Source organism: Schistocerca nitens, chromosome 12, assembly GCF_023898315.1.
Source record: "Schistocerca nitens isolate TAMUIC-IGC-003100 chromosome 12, iqSchNite1.1, whole genome shotgun sequence".
NCBI classification, from domain to species: domain Eukaryota; kingdom Metazoa; phylum Arthropoda; class Insecta; order Orthoptera; family Acrididae; genus Schistocerca; species Schistocerca nitens.
In genome coordinates, this window is record NC_064625.1 from 33,760,322 (window position 1) to 33,781,371 (window position 21,050).

General features: G+C 44.2%; 1 protein-coding gene and 1 pseudogene across 1 annotated transcript in view; one reads left to right on the plus strand and one right to left on the minus strand.

The window, feature by feature from the left end:
• The window catches only part of LOC126215379 (calcium-binding mitochondrial carrier protein Aralar1), a 725,301-nt gene that overhangs the window by 25,145 nt on the left and 679,106 nt on the right, over positions 1 to 21,050 (plus strand). The window lies entirely within an intron of this gene.
• On the minus strand, positions 13,372 to 13,489 carry LOC126215401 (5S ribosomal RNA; annotated as a pseudogene).

Genomic DNA, 21,050 nt, shown 5'->3' on the forward strand with positions numbered 1-21,050 from the left:
TGGGCTCGTGTCAAAACTTTAAATATTGGATTCGCCGCGTTTTGAGCTATAGTCACTTACAAAAGAAAATGGGATATGGGAATTATGTCAACTATAGGTGCCAAAATTGTCGACTTTAGGAGCAGGTCCATTTTAGAGTATCAATTTTAGGTGCACTTCAAAGGTTCAGTTCCTACTATTTTTACGAAAGTTTGAACTATCAGTTTAAAAAAATATTTTAGATGAAAGGTGAGACTTTGAAGTTTCAGAAAATAATTTTGTAGCCTTCATTTGTTTAATAGTATTAGAAGGTAGAAAAAAAATTCTCTTCATGTGTCGACTATAGGTGCTCTCACCTTATTATAATCTCACTTGCATATACAAAAAGGCGCGTATGTGCAGATAGCTTAAAGTTTTTCCGTTTCAGGGCCTGTATCCAAAGCTGTCTTCGGTTTTCATCCTTAGGGAACCTATGAGTAGGAACGAGAAACAGTTATACTTACTTCTGTAACCTAATTATCAGAGATACTTTCCAAAATGTAATATGAGTCTGACTTTACAGGCATCACTTTCAACACTTTAATTTACGTGATACTCTATTTCAAGTGTAAAAAACACATAAGTCACTTCAGCAGATTTCAATAAACGCATCTGCAATATTATAGAAACACACGTGAAATGTAATGCTATTTCCCCGACAAAACGCTGAGTACAGCCATAAGCGCAACACGAAGCAACCATGTCTTGCCAACATTCACGTGACTTTAGCCCAGAGATGTTGGAGCCACGAAAATGACGTCAGGGCCAGTCTATTATATTTATGGTCGAAGGGGCCGTACCCTGGGCTCGGTGTGGGGCGGCGGTGGGGTGAGTGGTGGGTGGACTGCTGTGGCCTGTTGTGAGGTTGTCAACCACTGAGAGCTAAAACTTCCAGTGTGTTGAATACAGTCACGTTTGAAGTTGCGAAATATGGATAAAATTAAATTAGATAGAATTTGTAGCTGGTGTGACGAATGGCAGCTTGGTGGTGCACGAGCTGGTAACGTGCCAGCCAGCAGTGCAGACGCGGCAGCGCTGGCAGAGCGACCGCACTGAAAGTGAAGTCTGCAGGGGAAAGCGGGCTGTGGGTCAAGTGGTGGCGCCTCTGCCCTTTGTTCTTCCCGTGCTTTCCCTCCCCGGCACCTGCGGCTGCGACGCCGGCCCAGAGAGCGCCAGCCGAGGCGTGCGCCACGCGGGTCGATACCGGGACCGGCGCTGCCCGCATTTCTGCGCCGCGCCGCAGCTGTGCGGCCGACACCGACTCTGTCGGCCGCTGACCGCCCGCGCTATGCTGCACGCTCCTCAAGGTGGCCCGCATTACCTGCCGCGGAGCCTTAGTGCTGCACTGAAGATCCAGAGAAACTGGTACACCTGCCCAATATCGTGTAGCGCCCCTGCGAGCACGCAGAAGTGCCACAACGAGACGTGGCATGTACTAGACTAATGTCTGAAGTAGTGCTGGAGGGAACTGGCACCATGAATCCTGGAGGGCTCTCCATAAAGCCGTAAGAGTACCAGAGGGTGGATATCTCTTCTGAATAGCATGTTGCAAGGCATCCCAGATATGCTCAATAATGTTCACGTCTGGGGAGTTTGGTGGCCAGCAGAATTGTTTAGACTCAGAAGAGTGTTCCTGGAGCCACTCTGTTTGCAATTCTGAACGTGTGGGATGTCGCATTGTTCTGCTAGAATTGCCCAAGGACGTCGGAATGCACAATGGACATGAATGGATGCAGTTGATCAGACACGATGCTTACGTACGTATCGCTTGCTAGACTCGTATCAGGGGTCCCATATCACTCCAACTGCACACGCCGCCCACCATTACAGAGCCTCCACCAGCTTGAACAGTCCCCTGCTGACATGCAGGGTCCATGCATTCACAAGGTTGTCTTCATACCCGTACGCACCCAACCTCTCGAAGCAATTTGAAACGAGACTCCCCTGCTGGGACAACATATATTCACAGCTAATGTCGGCTAGGCCTTAGGCAAGGCGTAAAGCTTCGTGTTGTGCAGTCATCAAGCGTACACGAGTGGGCCTTTCGCTCCGAAAGCCCATTTTGATGATGTTCCGTTGAATGTTTTGCACGGTGACACTTGTTGATGGCGCAACATCGAAATCTGCAACAACTAGCGGAAGGGTTGCACTTCTGTCACGCTCTTCAGCCGTCTTCGGTACCGTTCTTGCAGGATCTTTTTCCGGCCGCAGCGACGTCGGAGATTTGATGTTCTACCAGATTCCTCATATTGACGGTACAGTCATGGATTGGTCGTACGGGAAAATCCCCACTTCATCACTACCTCGGAGATACTGTGTCCCATTGTTCGTGCGCCGACGATAACATCACGTTCAAACTCATTTAAATCTTGATAACCTGCCACTGTAGAGCAGTAACCGATCTAACACCACCAGACGCTTGTTGTCGCCAACTGCAGCGCGTATTCTACCTATTTACATATCTCTGTATTCCAATACGCATGCCTATACCAATTTCTTTGGGGCTTCAGTGTAATACTCTGACGGAAAACGAAATCGCAAAACCAAGAGTTGTGCGACATAAACGGTAGTTGGTAGGCGTATTTCTACATCTGAAAGATATCTCAGATCTCGTGCCCGTCGCTGAAGATTGGCTCTAGTAGCGCCACTATGAAGTTGCAAATCAGGTTTCACTTAAATAGACGCAGAAACGGTCATGAGCTATAGTTAGCTTTGAGATTCGAGTTCGCGAGTCGATATTAGCCGAGAATGTCTTCAAGGCGACGAGGTGCCATGATCTACGCCTAACTGAGTCTAAATGAGTTCCTGTAATAGGGTTGCGAGAATCTGGATGTTGCTTATGCGGTACTGTAGAAAGACTTGCCAAGTACGTAGCCACTGTACATGACTACTGGCAGCAGCAGCCACGAGAACATGCGGACGCAAGAAGACCGGGATCCGTGGCAACAGCGAGAGGGAAGACCATCGTGTTCGGCGTATGGCCGTGGCGCATACTACTGCATCTGCAGGTGGCGCCACAGTGACAGAAGGAACTGTTACAAATCGTTATATTTTGATTAAAATTCAGTCTTGATCACGTTATGTCTGTTTTAATGAGTAACCTGTTTCGGTTTTTTCTATAAAACCATCATCAGACCCATTGGCTCCCTTGGGTTGGTAGGTGGAGCTCTCCTTGTTGCTGTGCAGTCAACTGATCAGTTGACTGCGCAGCAACAAGGAGAGCTCCACCTACCAACCCAAGGGAGCCAATGGGTCTGATGATGGTTTTAAAGAAAAAACCGAAACCGGTTACTCATTTAAACAGACATAACGTGATCAAGACTGAATTTTAATCAAAATATAACAATTAATTGATCACTGTATTCCAAAAATGTTTACCAAAATTGTTACAAATCGGTTACTTCAAGGACAACTCCAAGCCAGCGTGCATTCAACTGATCCGAACCACCGCCATTTGCGGCTTCTGTGGTGTCAAGTGAGAGCTCATTGGAGAGCAGGATTCTACCATGGTGTGACTGTTGGCCATGGGTTAGGAGCAGGGAAATTGAGGGCCTGCAACCAAATTGTCCGCTTGCTAGACAAGCTTGACCTACTGCTGGTCTAGGGTGCGATTTCGTTTGACACAGGAGTATTCTGTTGATCATCCCACTCGCCCTGGCCACAAATTTGTACGTCAATCTGGTGATTCGACCTATTGTGTTGCCATTCATGAACAGTGTTCCAGTGGGTGTTCTCCAACAGAATAACGCTCGCCCATATACAGCTGTTGTAATCCAACATGCTCTGCGGAGTGCCTCGCCCTGCTCCATCACTGGATCTGTCATCAATCGAGCACATGCGGGACATCATCGGACGACAACTCCAGCGTCATCCAAAACAGCATTAACAAATGGTTCAAATGGCTCTGAGTACTATGGGACTTAACTGCTTAGATCACAGTCCCCTAAAACTTACTTAAACCTAATTAACCTAAGGGCAACACACACATCCATGCCCGAGGCAGGATTCGAAACTGCGACCGTAGCGGTCGCGCGGCTCGAGACTGTAGCGCCTAGAACCGCTCGTCCACTCTGTCCGGCCAGCATTAACAGTCCGTGTATTTTTATTTTTGTTTGTTATCAAGTACAACAGGCTTGGAACTCCATCGCACAATAATATTGTGAATCGTGTACCGTCAAGAGCGACGTTCATCATTGATGGATTAAAGTTAAGTATGAAACTAATTACGTCCATTTTCTGAATTCTCATTTCTTGTCATGTTGCACACCTCGCGTCAGTATAGTTCTTCCCTCCTCACGCTAGCCTGCTTGAGCTAAAACGCGCGCATTTCGGCCTCCACTCGTAACACGGTGTTGGCTCTTCTGCTAACACAAAAGTTTCTCCCGTGTACAGCTCCTTCTAGCAGCACGGAAGTTATTCCCTCATGTCTTAAGAAGGGTGCAGTAATCATCTCCCTTCTATTTGTCAATATTTTTCACACATTACTTCCTCCATTGATTCTGCAGGGTGGTCAGAAACAGTCTAAAAACCTTGTGTGGGTGCTGCAGGGTAGGTTGTGCTGAGAAATAGTTGTTAAGAAAAATATTCGCTACTCTGCAAGTTAATTAGAATTGAACTTTGCCAACCAGGCAATTGCGCGAGCAAATTCAAGTGAGCCGCCAGAGACGATGTCGCCAAATGCGTTCTTCGTTTTGTTTCCTAAAACCGAACAGAAGAACGATCCAAAAATGTTACATGGGGCGATAGTAGGGATTAAAGCTGAGCCAAAGCGCGAACAGTCTCGTGCTCTGTCGTCTACCCTGTGAGAACAACTGACACCAATTGTATTTGTCAAGTCGATTGAATTTTCACGCGCAGAGGTCTGATTGGGAAACGGCGCTACCTGTGCAACACAATATATGCACGTTTGCATTCTTGGATTCAACATTAAGGGGGTTATATCGCTTATTCATGTACCATCATTTCACATTTGCAGTGGCGTATCTTGCGAATACATTAACCTGTGATCAATGTTAATCACTTAAATATTTTACCTAGACAAATGTATTTTCGACATATTATTACCCTACATTGATTCTTTTGATTTTGGCTACTTTGTTTTTCGTCAGTGTATACCGCGATATCGGGAGACTGACGCATCAGTTGTCCCAGAAGTGACGTTTATTTAATTCAACCCTTTCAGACTAATTGGCTACAGTTGTGTTCATTGTTTGCTGTGTATTACCTGCAAGAGAAATGTTTTGCCTCAGTAGAAACCTCTTGTACACTTTTGTGAATGTTCAGCCTTTTCAGCACTTGCAAGTGCTGCGACCTGTTTATAAAAATATTAACAATCGAATGAATGTCGCAGTAGGCACCGGCTTCTGACCTCCAGAATATACGGAAGTGATTAGTTAATTACAGGGCGACAATTATTGAACTGTATGAAATAAAATCGTCATAACTTCTGGAAGGTTTGCGTTAGGACGTTCAAACTGTACGGTTGACCGCGAGGCATGATGGGAATTAGTATACGCATGGGCTTTTGCTTTAGCGACGAAGCCTACTTTCATTTGGATAGGTTCGTCAATAAGCAAAATTGGCTCATTTGGGGGACTGAGATATCGCATTTCGCGACCGAGGAATCTCTTCATCCTAAATGGATGACTGTGTGGTGTGCAGTAACCGGTCATGGAATAATCAGTGCGATATTCCTTGATGGCACGGTGACTAGCGAACGGTACGTGAAGGCTTTGGAAGATGATTTGATCCCCATTATCCAAAGTGACCCTGATTTCGACAAGATGTGATTCATGCAAGATGGAGTTCGACCCCATCGAAGCAGGAGAGTGTTTGATGTCCTGGAGGAGCACTTGGCGGGCCGCATTCTGGTTCTGATGTACCCAGAGGCCACTGGTATGGCCCTCGATTGGCCGCCATATTCTCCGGATCTGAACACATACGACTCCTTTGTGTTGAGCTGTATTAAAGACAAGGTGTACAGCAATAACCCCAAAACAACTGCTGAGCTGAAAACAGCCACTCAGGAAGTCATCCACAGCATAGATCTTCCGACACTTCAGTGGGTCTTGCAGAATTTCGCTATTCGACTACGCGACATCATTGCCAATGATGCTAAGCATATCGAGCATTTCAAAACCTAAATGCGAATATCTGAAGTGCCATTTAAATATTGAATAAGGTTTGTGCACACAGCAGTTTGTAGCTAATTTTCGTTTCTTTTTCATATAGTTCAATAGTTGTCACCCTATATACTCCTCTGTATCACTGAATATTATTACCATTATTTTGCATGGGAATTATTGAATGGTCAGTTTATTTATTACAAGAGTGAATATTTCAGAATTAACTAATTTAATCCATAAAAAGAAGCCAGGCTTACAAATTAGTTTTTGAAAAGGGGTACATAAATGTTTATAAAATGGTTCAAATGGCTCTGAGCACTATGGGACTTAACATATGTGGTCATCAGTCCCCTAGAACTTTGAACTACTTAGACCTAACTAACCTAAGGACAGCACACACATCCGTGCCCGAGGCAGGATTCGAACCTGCAACCGTAGCGGTCGCGCGGTGCCAGACTGTAGCGCCTAGAACCGCTCGGCCACTCCGGCCAGCAAATGTTTATACCTCTTGCACCTAAAATCATTAAAACCATTAGAGCATGTAGGAAAATTACTCTTCCTTCAGAAGAAATTCGGATCTGAAACGGTTAAAAATACGGGACGATTCAAGAACGAAGGACAGATTTCATTTGTTTACAACAAAGTATGCAAAATAGAAAAACACTGCGCATGTCATTGAATAGAGCAAGACACAGTTTTATGTTCGCCCAGACTCTATACCATACACTCAACATTAATACAATGCGTTGCACGAGAAACATCGATACGGTTGTCCATTTCATTCCACACATGAATCAACAGGCAGATGCTTAAATCACGCGCCAACACCTCGCGCGCGCGAACGGGGTCCGTCGCTCCCGGCCGCATTTTCCCGCGCCGCGGCGCTCATCCGCAGACCGCGACCCGTTTCTCCAGCAGAGGGCTCTGGTATTCGACGCTGTCTGCGATTGGTCTTCGATGACGTTATGCCCCGCTGGCGCCTGCGCTGTTCTAAAAAGCCAGCATATAAATTGGCGAGCTTCTCAGCACCTGAAGATGACGGGCAGTTGTCTCGCTGAAATATTACCCGGCGTAATTCCCTGGAACCTATCAAGCAGATGCAGCGCCGGGAAAGCCTCAGACAGCGTAGTTTCGTTGTTGTTTCGCAATAGCAAGCCCCCTACCTGTTCCTGCATTATTCTTACAGCTAGCACAGTGAGAAGTTGTGTTGTCCTAGGTTCACGTGAGCTACAGTAATTTAAAATAAACCGCGAGTGTGTCGTCTTAGTGTACAAAGTACGTCACACACCCGGTCATGTAAGTAATATTTCCTTCCCGTGCGGTCTAACGCACGGCTTTCCGGACTGGAAAGGAGCGCCTGGTCCCCGGCACGAATCCGCCCGGCGGACTTGTGTCGAGGTCCGGTGAGTCGGCCAGTCTGTGGATGGTTTTTAGGCGGTTTTCCATCTGCACCGGCGAATGCGCGCTGGTTCCCCTTATTCCGCCTCCACTATGTCGGCGATTGCTGCGCAAACAAGTTCTTCACGTACGCGTACACCACCATTACTCTACCACGAAATCATAGGATAGGAGTTACACTCGTCTGGTGTGAGACGTTCCCTGGGTGTGATGGGGGTGGGGGGCGGGGGGGGGGGGGTCCACCGCGGGCCGAAGCGCACAATAACCCCTGAAAGAGTGGTTCGGTGTGGGGCGGCAGAGGGTTGAAGTGGACCACTGCTGCTGTGGCGGGGACAGAGCCTCCCCGTCGTTTCAAGGCCCCCGGTTAATATACAGGGTGATTCAAAAAGAATACCACAACTTTAGGAATTTAAAACTCTGCAACGACAAAAGGCAGAGCTAAGCACTATCTGTCGGCGAATTAAGGGAGCTATAAAGTTTCATTTAGTTGTACACTTGTTCCCTTGAGGCGCTGTTGACTAGGCGTCAGCGTCAGTTGATGCTAAGATGGCGACCGCTCAACAGAAAGCTTTTTGTGTTATTGAGTACGGCAGAAGTGAATCGACGACAGTTGTTCAGCGTGCATTTCGAACGAAATATGGTGTTAAACCTCCTGATAGGTGGTGTATTAAACGTTGGTATAAACAGTTTACAGAGAATGGGTGTTTGTGCAAAGGGAAAAGTTCTGGACGGCCGAGAACGAGTGATGAAAATGTAGCACACATCCAGCAAGCATTTGTTCGCAGCCCAGGAAAATCGACTCGCAGAGCTAGCAGAGAGCTGCAAATTCCACAATCAACTGTATCTGTCCGTAACTACCTGAACGTCAACTACCCGAGGCGATGGATCGGCCGCCAGGCAGCCCGTGACAGAGCACTTCATCACTGGCCTCCAAGAAGCCCTGATCTTACCCCCTGCGATTTTTTCTTATGGGGTATGTTAAGGATATGGTGTTTCGGCCACCTCTCCCAGCCACCATTGATGATTTGAAACGAGAAATAACAGCAGCTATCCAAACTGTTACGCCTGATATGCTACAGAGAGTGTGGAACGAGTTGGAGTATCGGGTTGATATTGCTCGTGTGTCTGGAGGGGGCCATATTGAACATCTCTGAACTTGTTTTTGAGTGAAAAAAAACCTTTTTAAATACTCTTTGTAATGATGTATAACAGAAGGTTATATTATGTTTCTTTCATTAAATACACATTTTTAAAGTTGTGGTATTCTTTTTGAATCACCCTGTACAATACAATTTTTCCTTGACTTTTATTTCATTCCTTTTTAATCGAATCAAAAGACAACGCGTGACAAGCAGGTATATCGCTGTGCAGGGTGAGATCAAAGCTGACAGACAACGAGCTTGATTGGTTACTCAACGAGGGTCCAGAGTTCAACTCTGTACCAGACAACGAAAACGATGGCGATTCTGAAGAAGAGGAATTTATCACACGAAGCGGCCTCGATTCAGATTCTGATAAAGTCCACGATTCAGATGGTGACTGTGAAGAGCCACTCTCCACTGGTGGTATTTTTATTGGGAGGGACAGAGGCGTAAATGGAGTAAAATATGTCCTAATGTGACTTTGTAAACAAAAGGCAAGAATATTGGGAAAATATTCCCTGGGGCTACACGTGCTGCTAGAGGGGTCACGAGTGAAACAGAGGCTTTATGGACAACGCTTATACACGAACATATACGTTCAAACTAAGAAAGAATGTGTACAGTATTCCAGAGAAAGGGACGTTAAGAAAACTAAAAGATGTGAAATAATGGCATTGTTGGGATAATTGTACCTCATCGGGACTAAGAAAGCAAACCACACAAATGTCATTGAACTATGGACAGCAGATGGTACTGGTATGGAGGGTACGAGAGCTGCTCCTTTTACAATGTGCCCGTTTCGACGACAGGAGTTAGTCAAGAAAGAAGAGTAACTGATAAACTTGCTGCAGTAAGGAAAATATTGGATGCCTTTTTGGTGAACTGCAAGATCTCATATAGTGTAGGACAATTTGTGACAGTAGACAAAAAGTTGCAGGCTTTCCGGTGTCGCTGTTCTTTTGTTCAGTATATCCCGAACAAACTGGAGAAGTACGGGACAAAGAATTTTGTTTTAGCGGATGATAAAACATTCTTCACTAGTAACATTAAAGTACATTGTGGAAAACAACCTAAAGGGCCATACGATGTTTCTAATTCTTCCTGTGATGTATGAAGGCTAGTTACTCACACGGAAGGCTCAGGAAGAAACGTTACAATGTATAATTGATACACTAGTTATTCCTTAGCCCACTCCCTTTCGAAAAAGCAACTAACATGCATCGGCACATAGAGAAAAAAGAAACGCGAGATTCCACCGGAATTTTTACTTGGAATATGTAGGGCTATCCACTCCTCTTCATTTAGTTTTTGAATGATGTGATCCTAGTTTCGTATGTGGCGAAACAAAACAAGGCAGTTAAATTACTTTTAACTATGCACGATCTTGGAACCAGTGACAAAGTTATAGATAAACCAGAGATAGTTTTGGATTACAATATGGCGGTTTACTTTGCCCGATACCTCGTACCAAGGTGGTCGTTCTACCTAGACAACTGGAACTTGTTCTATATGTACAAAGTTACATCGTTCTGCGAGCCTGTCTTCTGGGTCTGACATTACATGAGGGTACTCAAATCTCTGTTCCACCTTATCCCGTTTTATGCAGTTCCTTCACAAGACTTGTGAACTGTCGGTCCCATCAGCTCGGAAACCTGATTACATTTGTCTCAACTGTGACTTAATACTATGGCTGCAGACTTGGGTGGGCGTTATTGCGATTGTAATAAGCCCATTGACAGCTGTAGCTCAAAGGCAAAACAACACGATGTACAAGGAACACCAGCACTTAAGCCTCACGTCGCGCAGCTCTTAAATGCGAGCAAACTTAGCTACTTGTAAATACCCAGCGAGAAACAAGACGCATCATAAAATGGCTGATCGTACTTTCTTCCTTCAGAGCTTTTGTGGCAATGATTCTCTTTTTTTTGTGTGTGACTATACTGCTCTAGAATGAATGTCTCCTGCACAACGGAGTGTGTGTCTATTTCTCTATCTTCCGGGGACTCTCCTCTCTGTACTGCTCTACATTGCCTCGTCACCTCCCCCTCCCTACTTTCTCCCCCTCCCTACTTTCTCCCCCTCCCTACTTTCTCCCCCTCCCTACTTTCTCCCCCTTCGTTCCCTACTTTCTCCCCCTTCGTTCCCTACTTTCTCCCCCTTCGTTCCCTACTTTCTCCCCCTTCGTTCCCTACTTTCTCCCCCTTCGTTCCCTACTTTCTCCCCCTTCGTTCCCTACTTTCTCCCCCTTCGTTCCCTACTTTCTCCCCCTTCGTTCCCTACTTTCTCCCCCTCCGTTCCCTACTTTCTCCCCCTCCGTTCCCTACTTTCTCCCCCTCCGTTCCCTACTTTCTCCCCCTCCGTTCCCTACTTTCTCCCCCTCCGTTCCCTACTTTCTCCCCCTCCGTTCCCTACTTTCTCCCCCTCCGTTCCCTACTTTCTCCCCCTCCGTTCCCTACTTTCTCCCCCTCCGTTCCCTACTTTCTCCCCCTTCGTTCCCTACTTTCTCCCCCTTCGTTCCCTACTTTCTCCCCCTTCGTTCCCTACTTTCTCCCCCTTCGTTCCCTACTTTCTCCCCCTTCGTTCCCTACTTTCTCCCCCTTCGTTCCCTACTTTCTCCCCCACTCACTGCTGGTTGCTGCCCACACTCCTGTCTCGCTCTGTTATGTGTGGTGGAAGAGGCAATCAAAAAAAGTTCAAAAGTCTCTAAGTAGAGAATTGGTGTGCTAGTCAGGCAAAATCGTCGTGAGCATTGAGTCAACCAGGCTATAATGACCGAATCATGAAGGGACTGTTAAAAAGAAAAGTCATCTTGGTAAGAATTTTGACAAGTAGAGCCTGGTAAACCAGATGGAGATGTACAGTGCTTGACACTTTCTCCAGCCCAGTGTGAGATGATGAGAATTAAAACACAGCTTCTTTCGAGCTGGCTGAATTGAAGTAAAAATGCAATGCGGTGACGTACCATCTATAAGCAAACGGCCCCAACGCGATATAAAGAGATCACTAGTTGAGAAGCAGGCTAGAGTTCAACAGGTCGAGAGTTCCTGCCAGCCGACTGCAGTGAAAGAATCTGTACAGTAAAGCTTGTACACTAACAAGGACTTGCATTCTTACCTGTCCTATCTGTGTACTGTGGATAGTTAGTCTGTCATGGCTTACTGATTGTCACTTACAGTGTTATGGGTAACGCAAACTGAGGGTTCGATTTGACCAATAACAAACTGGCGCCTTTTCATGATTAGAGTCAAAGTGATAGGGAAGGCAGGCCATTTGTTCTGGTAATTTGAGTATCCAGTGAGCCTCATTTATAGTCTATGCTCATTGAAAATTACGACCCAGTGCCTGTGCTTTTCGACATGCTGATGAAAACTCGGAAGGAAGTAATAAAATAAAAAGATACCAATCCAGAAGCTCGTTTCGTCATTTCTACCTCCCTTGCTTGATACCCAAGTATTTTTGTATTTTTTGCAACAACAGAGACTTGATAAACCTCAAGTATGTTGCCGACGTATCCCTCAGCCAAAGAGTCGGTGGAGCTGAGAAATGCCACATCGGTTCCTATTCGACTGAGAGCCACATAAGTACGCTGCGACCGCCGTCCGGTTACGACAATGCCATCGGCGCACCGAGTTGGAGACACTCGCTTGATAAAACACCGTGCCCTTCTGCTTGTAGAACAACTGCCTGCTGACATCCTCGTCGGACAGGAATCGTCAGCCGGTCAAGAAATTTTTCTAATGCAGCGCCGGCCGGTGTGGCCGACCGATTCTAGGCGCTTCAGTCTGGAACCGCGCCACCGCTACGGTCGCAGGTTCGAATCCTGCCTTCGGCATGGATGTGTGTGATGTCCTTAGGTTAGTTAGGTTTAAGTAGTTCTAAGTTCTAGGGGACTGATGACCTCAGATGTTAAGTCCCATAGTGCTCAGAGCCATTTGAACCGTTTCTAATGCACCGAAGGCGTAATAATCGTATGGGAAGAGATCAGGACTATGGGGCGCGTGCTCGAATGTGTCCCACTTGAGATGGCGCAAGTTCTGCGGTACGATCTTTACGATATGGGGACGTGCATAATCATGAAGCAGTACGGGACTTGGCGCACCATTCCACTTCGGTGGTTTTCGACAAACATGCTGCCCCATAAACATTCTTCATTCTCCGATGGATGTCTGCCAGTCTTTGGTAGCCAAGAAAGAAATATTAGCACGTTGGTCCTGTTTCGATACATTTGGTAATAACGTTCCAGCACTTACAGGACGCAGGTCAGAAAACACGAATAGCACGCTAATCTCTTGACTACATGTCGGTGCTTACATACCCGCATGGAAGTTGCATGTACGCTGCAGCAACGCCCCTTGTATATAAAAGCTTTATTGCAATAGTGGTACACCTTCAGTTATGTTCATTTCGAGATAATGAGGCTTAAACATAATTGGGTGATGACAAATCTCTGACTAGGATATCTGAAATATTTTTTTCTCTCTCCCCTCCAGCACAGGCCATGAAGGCCCAAAGGTACCGACTGGCCGCCGTGTCATCCTCAGCCCACAAGCGTCAGTGGATGCGGATATGGAGGGGCATCTGGTCAGCACACCGCTTTCCCGCCGTATGTCAGTATCCGAGACTGGAGCCGCTACTTCTCGGTCAAGTAGCTCCTCAGTTTGCCTCACAAGGGCTGAGTGCATCCCGCTTGCCAACAGCGCTCGGCAGATCGGATGGTCACCCATCCAAGTGCTAGCCGAGCCCGACAGCGCTTAACTTCGGTGATCTGACGGGAACCGGTGTTACCACTGCGGCAAGGCCGTTGGCATCTGAAATATTATAGACAATTATTTGTTGCAAGGGATTTCGGTTTCTTTCTATTGTCATCACTTAATTATGTTTAACACAGGAAGTACCACGTAGGTAATTTTTGACCCACAAGCTGTTTTCGAGGGCCCTAACCCCCTATATAATCATCACAGGTTCAAACTCTCCCGTGACTTTTTTTCGTTTTTTGGTGTTGAACAACTCACCAAAATACCATCCCCTTAGCGCACCTAGAAGCATGAAAAATTTACCTGTTATACCAGTAGTACCATGTGGGTCATTTTTGACCCATACGCAGTTTAACGCAAACTGATATATGTATTACTGGTTTTGTGACACTAAATAGTTTTTGGGCGTCCCTCGACTTTATTCACGAGATGTTTGAATATATTACGACACTTTAATTCGAAGGTCGAGCGATATTTTATATCAGCGTGGCTTTCTGTTTTCTATGGACTGGCGACGTACTGACATAGGGAGTGACACTGGGAAGCTACTGAATAACATATTATACAGTGGTTAAGTCCCCCCCCCCCCCCCCCCCCATCCTCCTACGTTGCTGTCTGTGCACTGCTGTAGTTCTGTTCCACGGCAGCAGATGTCAGGCGCGTCGCCGTTACGTAACTTCACAACTTTATCTCCGTGAAACTGGCAGATGAGCTGAAACAAAAAGGAACGAGTTTAGTTGGCACTCTTCGGAGGTCGCTCACAGACCTGCGGTGGGAAGTGGAGACTAGGCATTGTATCAAACCCACTTATAAGTCAGGCGACAATCTTGTCACAACATACCAAGGGAAGAAGTAAAAAAAAAATCCTTATTCTGAGTAACATACATGCTGGATGTCAGGTAAATGAGAATCGTGAGAAGAAAATTCCAGAAACTGTGAACTTTTATAATGAAACTTAGGGTGGAGCCGACATAGTTGACCAAGTAGCTGAACACTACAGCGTCTGAGCTGGCACCCACCCATGGCCCGTCCATGTCTTTTACAACATTCTTGACCCTGCCATGATCAACGCTCACACCATGATTTCAGATGATTTCACGACGAGACTTTGAAGAGTAGCAGATAAGCCTTGTGCCCCCTACAAACTACAGAGAGGAACCAGTGTCTTCTTGCAGACACTCGATATCGGCGCTGGCCGATATGGAAATACAGGTGTTGTCCAGTTCAGGTTTCCTCCGAACAACAGAGGGAAATAAAACGTCGGACGTATGCTTCAAGTGCTACAGATGTGTGCAAAAGCTGTCAAAAACTCTCCTCGAATGTCTGAACTGTGAGCCTATCCCAGCTTTGGCAATTCTCTCAAGTCTTTGTTCTTAAATATTTTCAAGTGTTTATAATTATAGACTGAAGTTATTTGTTCCTATGTTTTAGTTCTTTGAATGCAAGAAGCAAGAAAACACGCAGAGCATTATAGTCACCTGCTGCGTTATAAAAGCTTTCACATATACTTGTTGTTGTTGTTGTTGTTGTTGTTGTGGTCTTCAGTCCTGAGACTGGTTTGATGCAGCTCTCCATGCTACCCTATCCTGTGCAAGCTGCTTCATCTCCCAGTACTTACTGCAACCTACATCCTTCTGAATCTGCTTAGTGTATCCATCCCTTGGTCTCCCTCTACGATTTTTACCTTCCACGCTGCCCTCCAATGCTAAATTTGTGATCCCTTGATGCCTCAGAACATGTCCTACTAACCGGTCCCTTCTTTTTGTCAGGTTGTGCCACAAACTCCTCTTCTCTCCAATCCTATTCAATACCTCCTCATTAGTTATGTGATCTACCCATCTAATCTTCAGCATTCTTCTGTAGCACCACATTTCGAAAGCTTCTATTCTCTTCTTGTTCAAACTATTTATCGTCCATGTTTCACTTCCATACATGCCTACACTCCATACAAATACTTTCAGAAACGACTTCCTGACACATACATCAATACTCGATGTTAACAAATTCCTCTTCTTCAGAAACGCTTTCCTTGCCATTGCCAGTCTACATTTTATATCCTCTCTACTTCGACCATCATCAGTTATTTTGCTCCCCAAATAGCAAAACTCATATACTACTTTAAGCGTCTCATTTCCTAATCTAATTCCCTCATACTTAGTACTTACCTTACTTGTGTAAAAGTAAAAATACTATTGGTACTCAAATAAACGATATGGTTTCGATTCTGTTTCAATCTTTTTATAAAGAAAAACATTGTAACGTTCTTTTTCTTATTTGTTTTAACGATGATTGGTGAAAGATTGTGGAATTACTTCTGTAAAACTTAAAATAAATAGAAGTTTTTTTCTGAAAATTTATGTTCGGCAGTGTACTATTTGCTTTAGAGTCCAAATTATCATTTGGTTACACTTTAGAGTCTTCCTGAACGAATTGTCAACAAGGCGACACTCGAAACACCACCCAAATACAAATAAAACGGTGGTTTCCTGCTGTCGGTAAATAATAACCTACATGGGACTACTAAAGGTACGGCGAAGTCCGGTAGTTCTAGTGTTAACCCTCGTATAACTCGAAATGAACAGAAATGGAAGTATACCACTATTCAAAAAGGCCTTCATATGTTTTTTTATAGCTCTCTCAATTTTAATGACACCACTATATTGTTTATGCTTGTGGTTTCGCAGCACACAATGATGGCGTTTTGCCCTATACGACACGGTCAGTATTCTTGCGCTAACTGTCTCTTTCTCATTTGTTTCAGGTACGTTGACGAGTTTCCTATTCTACATCTCGTTATTGAGTTGTAAGAGGCAAGGTAAATATGTGCATGCTGCTGTAATAGCTATAAAAAGCTATGGAACGTAAGTGTCTGGCGTCTGTTTCCATTTGAAGGGTTTCGATTCAAAATCGGGCACGAGAGACTGCAGTTGCTCTCACGTCTTAGAAGTGATGTAAATATAGAAACTGCAGTAGTACGATATGAGTAGATATCAAATCCTTTAGGAATCGAACTTCAATGTATAAAACAGTTTCAAACTTGTGACTACTTTACAAATGGAGTGTTAATGTGTTGAATATTTGTCATTACGGCTGTAAGAGAGAATGGACTTCATAAAGGTCTGAAATTACAAATTTGTGTAAAGTTTGTCTGAAGTCGCAAAATACTCTAAATCTAAATTACTGGGTGAGTATTTTCTGGGTAATTTTCCTGTCGCGAGTCACATTGCCTTCCAACATATTACACAGATCATACTTGTAGCACTTATCTCACTGAATCAAACCTTTAACGTAAGCTTGCATCACTTAATGAATAGATTATCGCAGCATTTTAAATTTTGAAATTCGGCCCATAATTACGAGGAATACTGAAATTCAAATTATTCTTTCCCCTGGAAGCCGTTAGGTAGGCAACCTATAAATGAGAACCATGAAGCTGGATAACCGTTGTTGTTGTTGTTGTTGTTGTTGTTGTTGTTGTTGTTGTTGTTGTTGTTGTCTTCAGTCCTGAGACTGGTTTGATGCAGCTCTCCACGGTGCTCTATCCTGTGCAAGCTGCTTCATCTCCCAGTACGTACTGCAGCCTACATCCTTCTGAATCTGCTTAGTGTATTCATCTCTTTGTCTCTTTACCCTCCACGCTGCCCTGCAATACTAAATTGGTGAGCCCTTGATGCCTCAGAACATGTCCTACCAACCGATCCCTTCTTCTAGTCAAGTTGTGCCACAAACTCCTCCCCAATTCTATTCAATACCTCCTCATTCGTTATGTGATCTACCCACCTAATCTTCAGCATTCTTCTGTAGCACCACATTTCGAAAGCTTCTATTCTCTTCTTGTCCAAACTATTTATCGTCCACGTTTCACTTCCATACATGGCCACACTCCATATAAATACTTTCAGAAACGACTTCCTGACACTTAAATCTATACTCGATGTTAACAAATTTATCTTCTTCAGAACCACTTTCCTTGCCATTGCCAGTCTACATTTTATATCCTCTCTACTTCGACCATCATCAGTTATTTTTCTCCCTGAATAGCAAAACTCCTTTACTACTTTAAGTGTCTCATTTCCTAATCTAATTCCGTCAGCATCACCCGACTTAATTCGACTACATTCCATTATCCTCGTTTTGCTTTTGTTGGTGTTCATCTTATATCCTGCCTTCAAGACACTGTCCATTCCGTTGATCTGCTCTTCCAAACCCTTTGCTGTCTCTGACAGAATTACAATGTCATAGGCGAATCGCAAAGTTTTTATTTCTTCTCCACGGATTTTTATACCTAATCCGAATTTTTCTTTTGTTTCCTTTATTGGTTGCTCAATATACAGATTGAATAGCATCGGGGAGAGGCTACAACCCTGTCTCACTCCCTTCCCAACCACTGCTTCACTTTCATGCCCCACGACTCTTATAACTGCCATCTGGTTTCTGTACAAATTGTAAATAGCCTTTCGCTCCCTGTATTTTATCCCTGCCACCTTTAGAATGTGCGTTTGTTTCATATAGTTCAATAATTGTCACCCTGTAAGTATCTCTCACTGCTCCTCGACAGCAACTCCACATTCCTCGAACATAAAACCATAGCTGAACCATTTTATCCCTGCCACCATTATTCCTTAACAATTAACAATGAGCAACATACAGCCGTCGGTCGTTCTTCTAGCGGCCAGCTGGTGCACGATGGTCTCTGACTCCAGAGCTCTGCGGTTCTCTCTGGGGTGACGGATGATCTTTGCTGATACGTCCCGAAGACCCTGTACAAGGTACTCTACTATCTGCACAAACACACAAGAGATGCATCACCTACAGGAAGTTACAAATTTTTGCATGTCCGTTTACCAATATTTTGTCTCTTGCTGTTTCAATAGAGTGAAACGGACCCTAAAAACAATTACATCGCCAAAACGTAGGAAATCATTTAATACCAGCACAAGGGCCATCAGTAGATAGCTCTTACTCCAGTCTCTCGCTGTTGGCAGCGTTCCGGCAAGAATGTTTCCCTAGAAAAGTGCTCTGCGTTGACACGCTCTTGTCTCGCCCGTTCTTCCCTTGACTGCATTTGAAGAAACATTCCCCAGGACATCCCCAAAACAAAACTGTAACGTGGAGAGATGGTCCTGATATTGATTAGTGTTTTAGAGGTGGTCTCCTAACGGTATATACTGAGGTGACAAAAGTCATATGATAATTATATACATGTAGCGGTAGTATCGCATACAGCAAACTTCGAAAAAATTTTGTAGATATATGCGTACACAAATATATATCATCTTTCTTTCAAGGATTAGGGTGGTACCTGTTTCAAACGCACAAACAAAATCTTTGCCATTTTTTGGGGGGTCTTCCGATATCTCTCTTCACATTCGGCTTGTAATTCAGGATCTTCTGGGTAATTCTGTGACCTGTCATTCTCATGAGGTGGTGTCTCCAATATTCACGGTATTTTCGATTTTTTCATTCACGTTGAAAATATTTGTGTTCTAATATCTTCATTTGTAATAATCTCTTCTTGTTAGCCATTCATCTTGGTTAGGAATCTCATCTCCGCTGACTGAATTTTCTTTTCTTTTCTTTTCTTTTTTTTTTTTAACCCAGCTTTCGCTTCCATAGGATAACGTAGAACCGACATAACTTGCAGAATTTCATTATGGTTTCTTTGTCTCCTTCGTAACACAGAGTTTCTCTAATGGTACCACAGACTGCTTATAATTTTTGTACATCATTTTCTATATCAGATTGAAAATCAACACTTTTAGCACAGCCTAAATTAGCGATTTGGGAGACTGGTTCTAAAACTGAATTATCGAAAACAATTTTTGATCATACTGGATTTTACATTTCCATTTACAAAGAATGTAGTGATTGTAAATGTTACACAGAATAGGAAATAGTCGACACTCTTGTCTTCTACTTTGCTTAGTAGTTATTTCTTGTGATTTATTCCTACCTTTATTACATTGCGCGTATTTTTGTAAAGGTTTTTCACTATCTGTGTTGGGGGATCAGGGTATCTATGTTGAGACTTTATATACACTGACTGAAAAAAAATCGCAACACCAATGAATAATTAATGCATAGTAATGAAATTTCGGGACTAAATTGGTCTAGGTAACATACTGAAGTGAAGATTAATGTAAGGGCGAGATAAGTCATTGCAAATTTGAAATGCTGGTACATTAGAAACTGGTGTAACCGCCATAATGTTGAATGCAACCATGTAAACGTGCATGCATTGTATTGTACTGGTGCCAGATGTCAATTTATGGGATGGAGTTCCATACCTGTTGCACTTGGTCAATCAAATGGTTCAAATGGCTTTGAGCACTATGGGACTTAACATCTGAGGTCATCAGTACCCTAGAACTTAGAACTACTTAAACGTATCCAACCTAAGGACATCACACACATCCATGCCCGAGGCAGGATTCGAACCTGCGACCGAAGCGGTAACTACTCCAAGAGTACGTCCAGTGTTTCTCGCAGATACAGGTTGCTTGCAGGCCCGCAGCTGGTCTCTTTCTGGCCAAAACACGTCCGTCACTGGTAACGAGGCAGAACCAGCTTTCATCAGAAAACACAACCGATCTCCACCCTGTCCTCTAGTGAGCGCTTCTTGACACCACTGAAGTCGCAGATGGCGGTGGTTTGGGAATGCACGCTACAGGGCTTCTGGCTGTTCTCTAAATAACATTTTTGTGGCAGTTCGTTGCGTCACTGTGGTGCCAACTGCTGTGAACCGTGGATTTCTTTTCAAAGAATATTCTTAAGAATTTATTTTATTTACTAGCGATTCATCGAGAACATTAACACATTTAATCACACTACGTGAGCGTGGAAGTAGTTGCCAGGGAGTAACTGATGAAATCCTAATCAAATTGCTTTTAACAAATGGGAATTTTATTCGTAAAAGCGTTTTTTTAAGAACAGATTTAAAATTATTATCAGAAAGCACCCTCTAAATATCAAATTACATTTTATTCAGGGGCGGAAAGAACAAATTTTTGACTGTATGAGCTTTCGGGCTGAGAACCTTTGCGCTCCCTTTTGACACGGCCATAGTCACGACCGCTCACAACAACCCCTGAAAGACTACACTGGTGCAAATCTGCAACACACCAGATTACTTTAAACTAAAAGTTTTAACAAATCACACAAGCACATTAACTATGCACCCAGTAGGAGGGATGGAAATGGTACAAAACACTAAAATTAAAATATTAACTTGCCACCGAAGGTGCATCTTGATTTTAACTTCTAAGAAAGTCTTACGGTGGAAGAGTGGCAACTTTATATACTAAAATGACCATTTAAATAAAAGCCCATGAAATGCAATCTTATGTAAAATTATTCAAGGTTGGCCAAACGAGTTAACATGCTCCACAGTACACATATACCGCCTCTCAAGGTGATAGGCAAGATCAAAATATATTTCAGGAATTAGGCCGTTACACTCCAAGTAATAAATTCGTTAACACACCGAATCCGACAAACATGACAGAGGCAGCTACTAACGTACGGCAGATTGATAGGGAGATCACCGATCAACCCGAACCGCAGGTTGCTCTAACCCGCCCCTACTCCACAAGGGAAAAACGGACCACCCAATT